The sequence below is a fragment of the Engystomops pustulosus genome, chromosome 4 (genome assembly GCF_040894005.1).
Source record: "Engystomops pustulosus chromosome 4, aEngPut4.maternal, whole genome shotgun sequence".
Lineage (NCBI taxonomy): Eukaryota > Metazoa > Chordata > Amphibia > Anura > Leptodactylidae > Engystomops > Engystomops pustulosus.
In genome coordinates, this window is record NC_092414.1 from 169005595 (window position 1) to 169015399 (window position 9805).

Consider the following 9805-nt stretch of genomic DNA (forward strand, 5'->3'; position numbering starts at 1 on the left):
GAGAGGAACCAAAGGAGGTGAGCAAGAAGCGCTCAAATAATATCGGTACATGATAAAAGTTTGCCAGTATATTTTGTGGATTACACAGCAGGGTGGCGACAAAGTTAACATGGAAGCCATGAAAACAACCCAAAATTCTGCCTGACACAGCTCGTTTGATAAGGGGACCATGTATGGAGGCAGTGAACTAGTAGTAGATTAAAGGTGCTGCAGTTAAAACTATGCTAGTTGGATCTTGGCATGGAGCTGGCGCTCCGCTGCCAGGCGAGCTTTCGCCAATCCAAGCCCCTGTCTCTAGGCTACTCCCCAAACAGCACTTCTAAGAACCTTTTGTATAAGATCAAGTGTAGTAGCGTTCTTATAAGTTTAGGATATGGCGGGTGAGGGGAATGTAAACAGATGCGCAAGAAGCGCTGAAATAATATTGGTAAATGATAAAAGTTTGCCAGTATATTTTGTGGATTACACAGCAGGGTGGCGACAAAGTTAACAAGTTTGTGGGGGAAGCCATGAAAACAACCCAAAATTCTGCCTGACACAGCTCGTTTGATAAGGGGACCATGTATGTCTACAGTTCATGCCAGTCGCTGCACTGGCTGCCGTCTCCTTTCGAATACAGTTTAAAATAATAACCCTCATCCATAAAGCTCTGTATAATGCTGCACCCCCCTACCTCTCCTCTCTTATCTCAGTCTATCGCCCAACCCGTGCTCTTAGATCCGCCAGTGATCTTAGATTAACCTCTACCCTAGTGCGGACCTCCCACTCGCGTCTTCAAGACTTCTCTAGAGCTGCACCAATTCTATGGAATGCTCTGCCCCGGACTATCAGACTAATACCTAACCTCCAAAGTTTCAAACGTGCTCTTAAAACCCATTTCTTTAGGCAAGCCTATAGCACTCATTAACTGCATGAAGTTTTAACTCTTCTACTAACCCGTCCTGTGTCGTCCTCCCATCTGTTATCCAGCAACCAACAGGCACCAGACTTCTCAGCAGTCCCATTCACCCTGGACCTGGTATATAAGATGACGGCTGAGTGGTTCAAGCGACAGCAATTCCATTTATTATATTTTGTTCTATTCCCTAAGAAGAATGGCTTGACCATTAAATATTCTTTTACCTCGTGTTACCCCATCATCTTCATAAACCGTAAGCTCTGGCGAGCAGGGATCTCACTCCTGTTGTTCCATACAAATGTTGTGCTCTGTTACATTACATTTGTATTTGTTTCCTATGATTTGTAAAGCGCTACGGAATATGATGGCGCTATATAAATAAAGATTATTATTATTATTATGGAGGCAGTGAACTAGTAGTAGATTAAAGGTGCTGCAGTTAAAACTATGCTAGTTGGATCTTGGGATGGAGATGGCGCTCCGCTTCCAGGCGAGCTTTCGCCAATCCAAGCCCCTGTCTCTAGGCTACTCCCCAAACAGCACTTCTAAGAACCTTTTGTATAAGATCAAGTGTAGTAGCGTTCTTATAAGTTTGGGATATGGCGGGTGAGGGGAATGTAAACAGATGCGCAAGAAGCGCTGAAATAATATCGGTAAATGATAAAAGTTTGCCAGTATATTTTGTGGATTACACAGCAGGGTGGCGACAAAGTTAACAAGTTTGATGTGGAATGCCCTGTAATAGCTCTTGGGCGGTGTGCCTTTTATCGCCTAGGCTCAGCAGTTTGAGCACCGCCTGCTGTCGCTTAGCGACGGCACTGCTGCTGTGCCTAGAGCTACCGACTGATGGCGCCATGGCCACGGATGGTAATTCGGAGGTGGAGGAGGTGGAGGAGGGGTGGGAGGAGGAGGAGGTATATTAGGCCTTTGAGACCTGGACCGAGGTAGGCCCCGCAATCCTCTGCGTCGGCAGTATATGACCAGCCCCAGGGTCAGACTCGGTCCCAGCCTGCACCAAGTTAAGTGTAGTAGCGGTCTTATAAGTTTGGGATATGGCGGGTGAGGGGAATGTAAACAGATGCGCAAGAAGCGCATGATGCGCATGGAGCTGGCGCTCCGCTGCCAGGCGAGCTTTCGCCAATCCAAGCCCCTGTCTCTAGGCTACTCCCCAAACAGCACTTCTAAGAACCTTTTGTATAAGATCAAGTGTAGTAGCGTTCTTATAAGTTTAGGATATGGCGGGTGAGGGGAATGTAAACAGATGCGCAAGAAGCGCTGAAATAATATTGGTAAATGATAAAAGTTTGCCAGTATATTTTGTGGATAACACAGCAGGGTGGCGACAAAGTTAACAACTTTGATGTGGAATCCATGAAAACAACCCAAATTTCTGCCTGACACACCTCGTTTGATAAGGGGATGATGTATGGAGGCAGCTATATGGACGACTTTTGGAGGTAGCAATGGAGACAACGTGTGGAGGCTGCTATGGAGACAATTTAATTTGGATAGTGCCTGTATGTGGCAGTCCAAAAAAGTTTTCAAACCAGAGGAGCAGGTAGGTGGCCCTCCAGAAAAATGAAATAGATTGAGTGCCTGTATGTGGCAGTCCAAAAAAGTTTTCAAACCAGAGGAGCAGGTAGGTGGCCCTCCAGAAAAATGAAATAGATTGAGTGCCTGTATGTGGCAGTCCAAAAAAGTTTTCAAACCAGAGGAGCAGGTAGGTGGCCCTCCAGAAAAATGAAATAGATTGAGTGCCTGTATGTGGCAGTCCAAAAAAGTTTTCAAACCAGAGGAGCAGGTAGGTGGCCCTCCAGAAAAATGAAATAGATTGAGTGCCTGTATGTGGCAGTCCAAAAAGGTTTTCAAACCAGAGGAGCAGGTAGGTGGCCCTCCAGAAAAATTGAATAGATTGAGTGCCTGTATGTGGCACTCCCAAAAATTGTTTAAAACAGAGGACCGGGTAGGTGGCCCTCCAGAAAAATTAAATGCATAAAGTACTATAGCTAGAGCCAGTGGGCCCTGTCAAAAAATAGCCAGTTTCCTCTGCTTTAGTGTACAAAGAGGAGGAGAAAGAGGAAAATGAGGAGGAGAAGGAGTGCATAAATTATTCAGGTTGAGCTTCCTTCACCTGGTGGAGATTGGAAATTATGAGAAATCCAGGCTTTATTCATCTTAATAAGCGTCAGCCTGTCAGCGCTGTCAGTCGACAGGCGTGTACGCTTATCGGTGATGATGCCACCAGCTGCACTGAAAACCCGCTCGGACAACACGCTAGCGGCAGGGCAGGCAAGAACCTCCAAGGCGTACAGCGCCAGTTCATGCCACATGTCCAGCTTTGAAACCCAGTAGTTGTAGGGAGCTGTGTGATCATTTAGGACAATGGTATGGTCAGCTACGTACTCCCTCACCATCTTTCTGTAAAGATCAGCCCTACTCTGCCGAGACTGGGGACAGGTGACAGTGTCTTGCTGGGGTGACATAAAGCTGGCAAAAGCCTTGTAAAGCGTACCCTTGCCAATGCTGGACAAGCTGCCTGCTCGCCTACTCTCCCTCGCTACTTGTCCCGCAGAACTACACACTAGCGCTGTCAGAAGGGAAATAGTGTTTCAGCTTGTGCACCAGGGCCTGCTGGTATTCATGCATTCTCACACTCCTTTCCTCTCCAGGGATGAGAGTGGAAAGATTTTGCTTGTACCGTGGGTCCAGGAGAGTGAATACCCAGTAATCGGTGCTGGAATAAATTCTTTGAACGCAAGGGTCACGGGATAGGCAGCCTAGCATGAAATCTGCCATATGCGCCAGAGTACCAACGCGTAAGAATTCACTCCCCTCACTGGCCTGACTGTCCATTTCCTCCTCCTCCAACTCCTCCAACTCCTCTTCTTCTGCCCATACACGCTGAACAGTGAAGGACTCAACAATGGTCCCCTCTTGTGTCTCGCCAACATTCTCCTCCTCTTCCTCCTCATCCTCCTCCACCTCCTCCGATATGCGCTGAGAAACAGACCTAAGGGTGCTTTGGCTATCAACAAGGGAATCTTCTTCCCCCGTCTCTTGTGACGAGCGCAAAGCTTCATGCTGATCAGAGAGTTTTTCAACAGGCCAAGCAGCGGGATGGTGAGGCTGATGATGGCGGCATTGCCACTGACCATCTGTGTTGACTCCTCAAAGTTACTCAGCACCTGACAGATATCAGACATCCACGTCCACTCCTCATTGTAGACTTGAGGAAGCTGACTGACCTGACTACCAGTTCTGGTGGAAGTTGACATCTGGCAGTCTACAATCGCTCTGCGCTGCTGGTAAACTCTGGATAACATGGTTAATGTTGAATTCCACCTCGTGGGCACGTCGCACAACAGTCGGTGAGCGGGCAGTTGGAGGCGGCGCTGCGCTGCCCTGAGAGTGGCAGCATCTGTGCTGGACTTCCTGAAATGCGCACAGATGCGGCGCACCTTCGTGAGCAAATCAGACAGATTGGGGTATGTCTTGAGGAAACGCTGAACTATCAGATTTAACAAATGGGCCAGGCATAGCACATGTGTCAGTCTGCCGAGTTGCAGAGCCGCCACCAGGTTACGGCCGTTGTCACACACAACCATGCCTGGCTTCAGGTTCAGCGGTGCCAGCCACAGATCAGTCTGCGCCGTGATGCCCTGTAATAGTTCTTGGGCGGTGTGCCTTTTATCGCCTAGGCTCAGCAGTTTGAGCACCGCCTGCTGTCGCTTAGCGACGGCACTGCTGCTGTGCCTAGAGCTAGCGACTGATGGCGCCATGCCCACGGATGGTAGTTCGGAGGAGGAGGTGGAGGAGGGGTGGGAGGAGGCATAGTAGGCCTGAAAGACCTGGACCAAGGTAGGCCCCGCAATCCTCGGCGTCGGCAGTATATGACCAGCCGCAGGGTCAGACTCGGTCCCAGCCTCCACCAAGTTAACCCAATGTGCCGTCAGCGATATATAGTGGCCCTGCCCGGCAGCACTCGTCCACGTGTCCGTGGTCAGGTGGACCTTGTCAGAAACGGCGTTGGTCAGGGCACGGATGATGTTGTCTGACACGTGCTGGTGCAGGGCTGGGACGGCACATCGGGAAAAGTAGTGGCGGCTGGGGACCGAATACCGAGGGGCGGCCGCCGCCATGAGGTTGCGAAAGGCCTCGGTCTCTACTAGCCTATAGGGCAGCATCTCCAGGCTAAGCAATCTGGAGATGTGGACATTAAGGGCTTGGGCGTGCGGGTGGGTTGCACTATATTTGCGTTTCCGCTCCAGCGTCTGGGGTATGGAGAGCTGAACGCTGGTGGATGCTGTGGAGGATCGTGGAGGCGACGATGGGGTTTTTGTGCCAGGGTCCTGGGCAGGGGGCTGACTATCAGCTGAAACAGGGGAAGGAGCAGTGGTGTGCACGGCCGGAGGTGAACGGGCTTGGTGCCACTGAGTGGGGTGTTTAGCATTCATATGCCTGCGCATACTGGTGGTAGTTAAGCTAGTAGTGGTGGAACCCCTGCTGATCCTGGTTTGGCAAAGGTTGCACACCACAGTCCGTCGGTCATCCGGTGTTTCCCTAAAGAACCTCCAGACTTCTGAAAATCTAGCCCTCGCCGCGGGAGCCCTCGCCACGGGAGCTTCACTACGTGACACATTTGGCGCTGATGCACCAGCTCTGGCCCTGCCTCTCCGTCTGGCCCCACCACTGCCTCTTCCAACCTGTTCTGGTCGAGGACTCTCCTCCTTCTCAGAAGCACTGTGTTCACCCGGCCTCTCAACCCAGCTTGGGTCTGTCACCTCATCATCCTCCGATCCCTCAGTCTGCTCCCCCCTCGGACTTCCTGCCCTGACAACAACTTCCCCACTGTCTGACAACCGTGTCTCCTCATCGTCGGACACCTCTTTACACACTTCTTCCACTACGTCAAGAAGGTCATCATCACCCACAGACTGCGACTGGTGGAAAACCTGGGCATCGGAAAATTGCTCAGCAGCAACCGGACAAGTGGTTTGTGACTGTGGGAAGGGTCCAGAAAACAGTTCCTCAGAGTATGCCGGTTCAAATACCAAATTTTCCTGGGAGGGGGCAGACTGCGGGGGAGGAGGCTGAGGTGCAGGAGCTGGAGGAGTGCCGATTTCGGTGACATGGGTGGACTGCGTGGAAGACTGACTGGTGGACAAATTGCTCGAAGCATTGTCGGCAATCCACGACATCACCTGTTCGCACTGTTCTGGCCTCAACAGTGCTCTACCACGAGTCCCAGTAACTTCAGACATGAACCTAGGGAGTGTAGCTCTGCGGCGTTCCCCTGCTCCCTCATCAGCAGGTGGTGTCTCACCCCGCCCAGGACCACGGCCTCTGACCCCTGCAGTAGTTGGACGCCCACGTCCCCGCCCTCGTCCTCTACCCCTAGCCCTCGGGTTAAACATTTTGAAAATGAAAGTTATAACTTTTTATTTAACTTTTTTTTGTGTTTTTTTGTGTTTTTTTTTTTTTGCGTTTTTTAGTTTTTAAAACCAAACAATGCTATCCTATTGCTATGGCTATTTTCTAGCCAAGTATGAAAGCACACTGCTATGCCAGATGAGATGACGCTGAGTTATGAAAAAATAAACGTAAAATAAAATGAAACTGCCAGACTGTGCCTAATTGAAATCCAACCCCTAATAAATTTTCCCACTTCGGTCTTTGCGATGGATATGTGTGTCACTAAGCGCTAAACACAGCGGTCGCAAGTCTCACTCCAAATTCCTCACAATTGGCTAGTAGATGCACTGCAGCAAGGACAGCCACCAGCAGATCAACCAGAAATAAAATATATATAACGCTATTGTAGGCGTAAGTAAGCCGTTTGGATTCTCCTTTGGCTATTTTCTAGCCAAGTATGAAAGCACACTGATGAGATGATGCTGAGTTATGAAAAAATAAACGTAAAATAAAAAGAAACTGCCAGACTGTGCCTAATTGAAATCCAACCCCTAATAGATTTTCCCACTTCGGTCTTTGCGATGGATATGTGCGTCACTAAGCGCTAAACACAGCGGTCGCAAGTCTCACTCCAAATTCCTCACAATTGGCTAGTAGATGCACTGCAGCAAGGACAGCCACCAGCAGATCAACCAGAAATAAAATATATATAACGCTATTGTAGGCGTAAGTAAGCCGTTTGGATTCTCCTATGGCTATTTTCTAGCCAAGTATGAAAGCACACTGCTATGCCAGATGAGATGACGCTGAGTTATGAAAAAATAAACGTAAAATAAAAAGTAAATGGCAGACTGTGCCTAATTGAAATCAAACCCCTAATAAATTTTCCCACTTTGGTGTTTGAGGTGGATATGTGTGTCACTAAGAGCTAAACACAACGGTAGCAAGTCCCCCTGCAAATTCCTCACAATATTGTACTAGCTGCACTACTAGTGCCAGCAAGCCCAGCCACAAGCAAACAAAAAAAAAAAAGTATAACGTCATTGTAGCCCTAAGAAGGGCTGTTGGGTTCTTGTTGAATCACTCCTGCCTAACACTATTCTAATAGAACACCCTAACGCTTTCCCTGACCAGCAGCAGCTCTCTCCCTAGCGGCATCCAGACACAGAATGATCCGAGCAGCGCGGGCAGCGGCTAGTCTATCCCAGGGTCACCTGATCTGGCCAGCCAACCACTGCTATCGACGTGTAAGGGTACCACGTCATGCTGGGTGGAGTCCAGAGTCTCCTGGCTTGTGATTGGCTCTGTTTCTGGCCGCCAAAAAGCAAAACGGCGGGAGCTGCCATTTTCTCGAGCGGGCGAAGTATTCGTCCGAGCAACGAGCAGTTTCGAGTACGCTAATGCTCGAACGAGCATCAAGCTCGGACGAGTATGTTCGCTCATCTCTAATTATCAGTTATAAAGTTTACCATGTTATTTGTAAATTTTTATTCTGATTTATCAGCTATGAAGTCATAAGGTGTTTAGTCTCCTTGGCGGTGACTGGTTATGGCCCTTTTCTGACCAGTTTCACCCCGTGAACTTTTTTGTGGTTTATATTCCCCTTCATGCATCACTAAATGAAGGTGGCAAAAGTTTTTTCTTGTTTTATAACTATCATGGACAGCCAACACTCCATCTATATGCTGCTTCAACCCTTGATAACCCCAAGCCATACCTGAAGTTATTTAAGCTTACATTCTAACTTTGTTTAAAGTGAACCTGTCATCAAGAGCCCTTTTTCTGGCTCCCCCATGTCCCTACAGACAACAGTGTACACATTGTCAAGGAATTTTTATAGTAAAACTGGCTTTTTACCAAAAAAAGATAAGTTTGATCAAAGTTTACCTTTCTGTATGCAGAGCTGGGTCCCTAGTCCCATGTGAGTGGCCAATGAGGAGTTGGGCAGACATATATGATGTACGGAGGGTGGAAGTGATGGGGGAGGAGATATGAGAACCATGTTAGTTTTTTATCGGAAATCGATGCATGACGGGGTGGTTTCCAAAGGATGGGGTTTAAACTACTCCTCACTGGCCACTCCCATGGCACTAGGGACACAGCTCTGCATGTAAACTTTCATCTACCTTATTTTTTTGGGGGGGATATAGCCAGTTTAAATAATAAATAACTATTTGGAATATGTTCATTATTCTCTATGGGAACATTGAGGAGCCAGAAAAAGGACTCCTAATGACAGATTCCCTTTAACATGAACCAACATTCTGCATTAACAATATATATACCCACTCCTTACAATTTGGCCATGCACATGTACCCTAAAATAATATAATTCATTATAGCACTCAGGATGGCTGTGCTACTTAATTCATTCTTGTCTACTACTGTTTTAAATATTTTGGTAGTTTTTTCGGAAGGTAATTCACAGTCTACCTGTTGATATCCCACAATTTGGGTCAGCTTACCTTGTAGGCTTAGGTCACAGCATGTTGATGAAATGACTCTGCTTCATCCATGTCTTGTGTGGATGTAGACAAAAAGCTGCTCACCAGTTCTTTCTAGGCCATTAGGATGATATTTTTAGGTTTATTCCCCGTCCGATTATTATTTTATTTTAATTACAGCAATTTGCTAGGATATTACATTTTACCATTGAATTTTCTTCCCTATTTTATGTTCAGAAAGTAATCATAAAATACAAGTAACAGTTCAAAAAGACAGATAACAAAAAAAGGACAAAATCACTAAATGGTTTCTTTTTTTCTGTAGACTGCAGACAATTCCATATCTATATCTTAGTACTCTGCGTGTGAAATTCACTGACACATAATCCATTTAAAGCCTAAGATTGAAATTCCCTTGTTTAAACAAATGCAATAATATCATTCTGTCCCCAAATGCTAATTACATTTTGTTCTATTGGAATATGTGGATGAATATATAGACATGTTTTATCGTTGAATGAGTTCTTTAGAATGTGCCGGGAGACTGAAACTAAGTACACAAGACATTTTATCCCACCAGGAGGAGATCAGTTCCAAAACTTGGGACACTATGCTGTACTATTAATCAGTATTAAGATTGTTTCTATCTTGTGTTATGTGTTAAGCTCTTTACTTTATTGAAAATTCATATATATATATTTATTCCTTTATGAATATATATATATAATTAGGACAATATCAGGATTCATAGGGACAAACAGTAAGAATTCTATCTAATTTGTATGTTTTAGACTAAGATGCATTTTATCTAATATTTGTATTATAAACATATTATTTTATTATGTTTTAGATAAAATGAACCATTTGTTCCGTGTGCTGTAACTATGGAGTATAGGTCAGTATCCTAAACCTGAAACCTACTGAGGCAAATAGTAGGTAAATTACGGTACTGCATGTAAGGTCTCATGCTTGTAATTTAGAGACTGTAAAGTTGCATATGGAGCCCAATAAAGCTCTGTCATATGTGTCACCCTACTCTATTTCCTCTGGC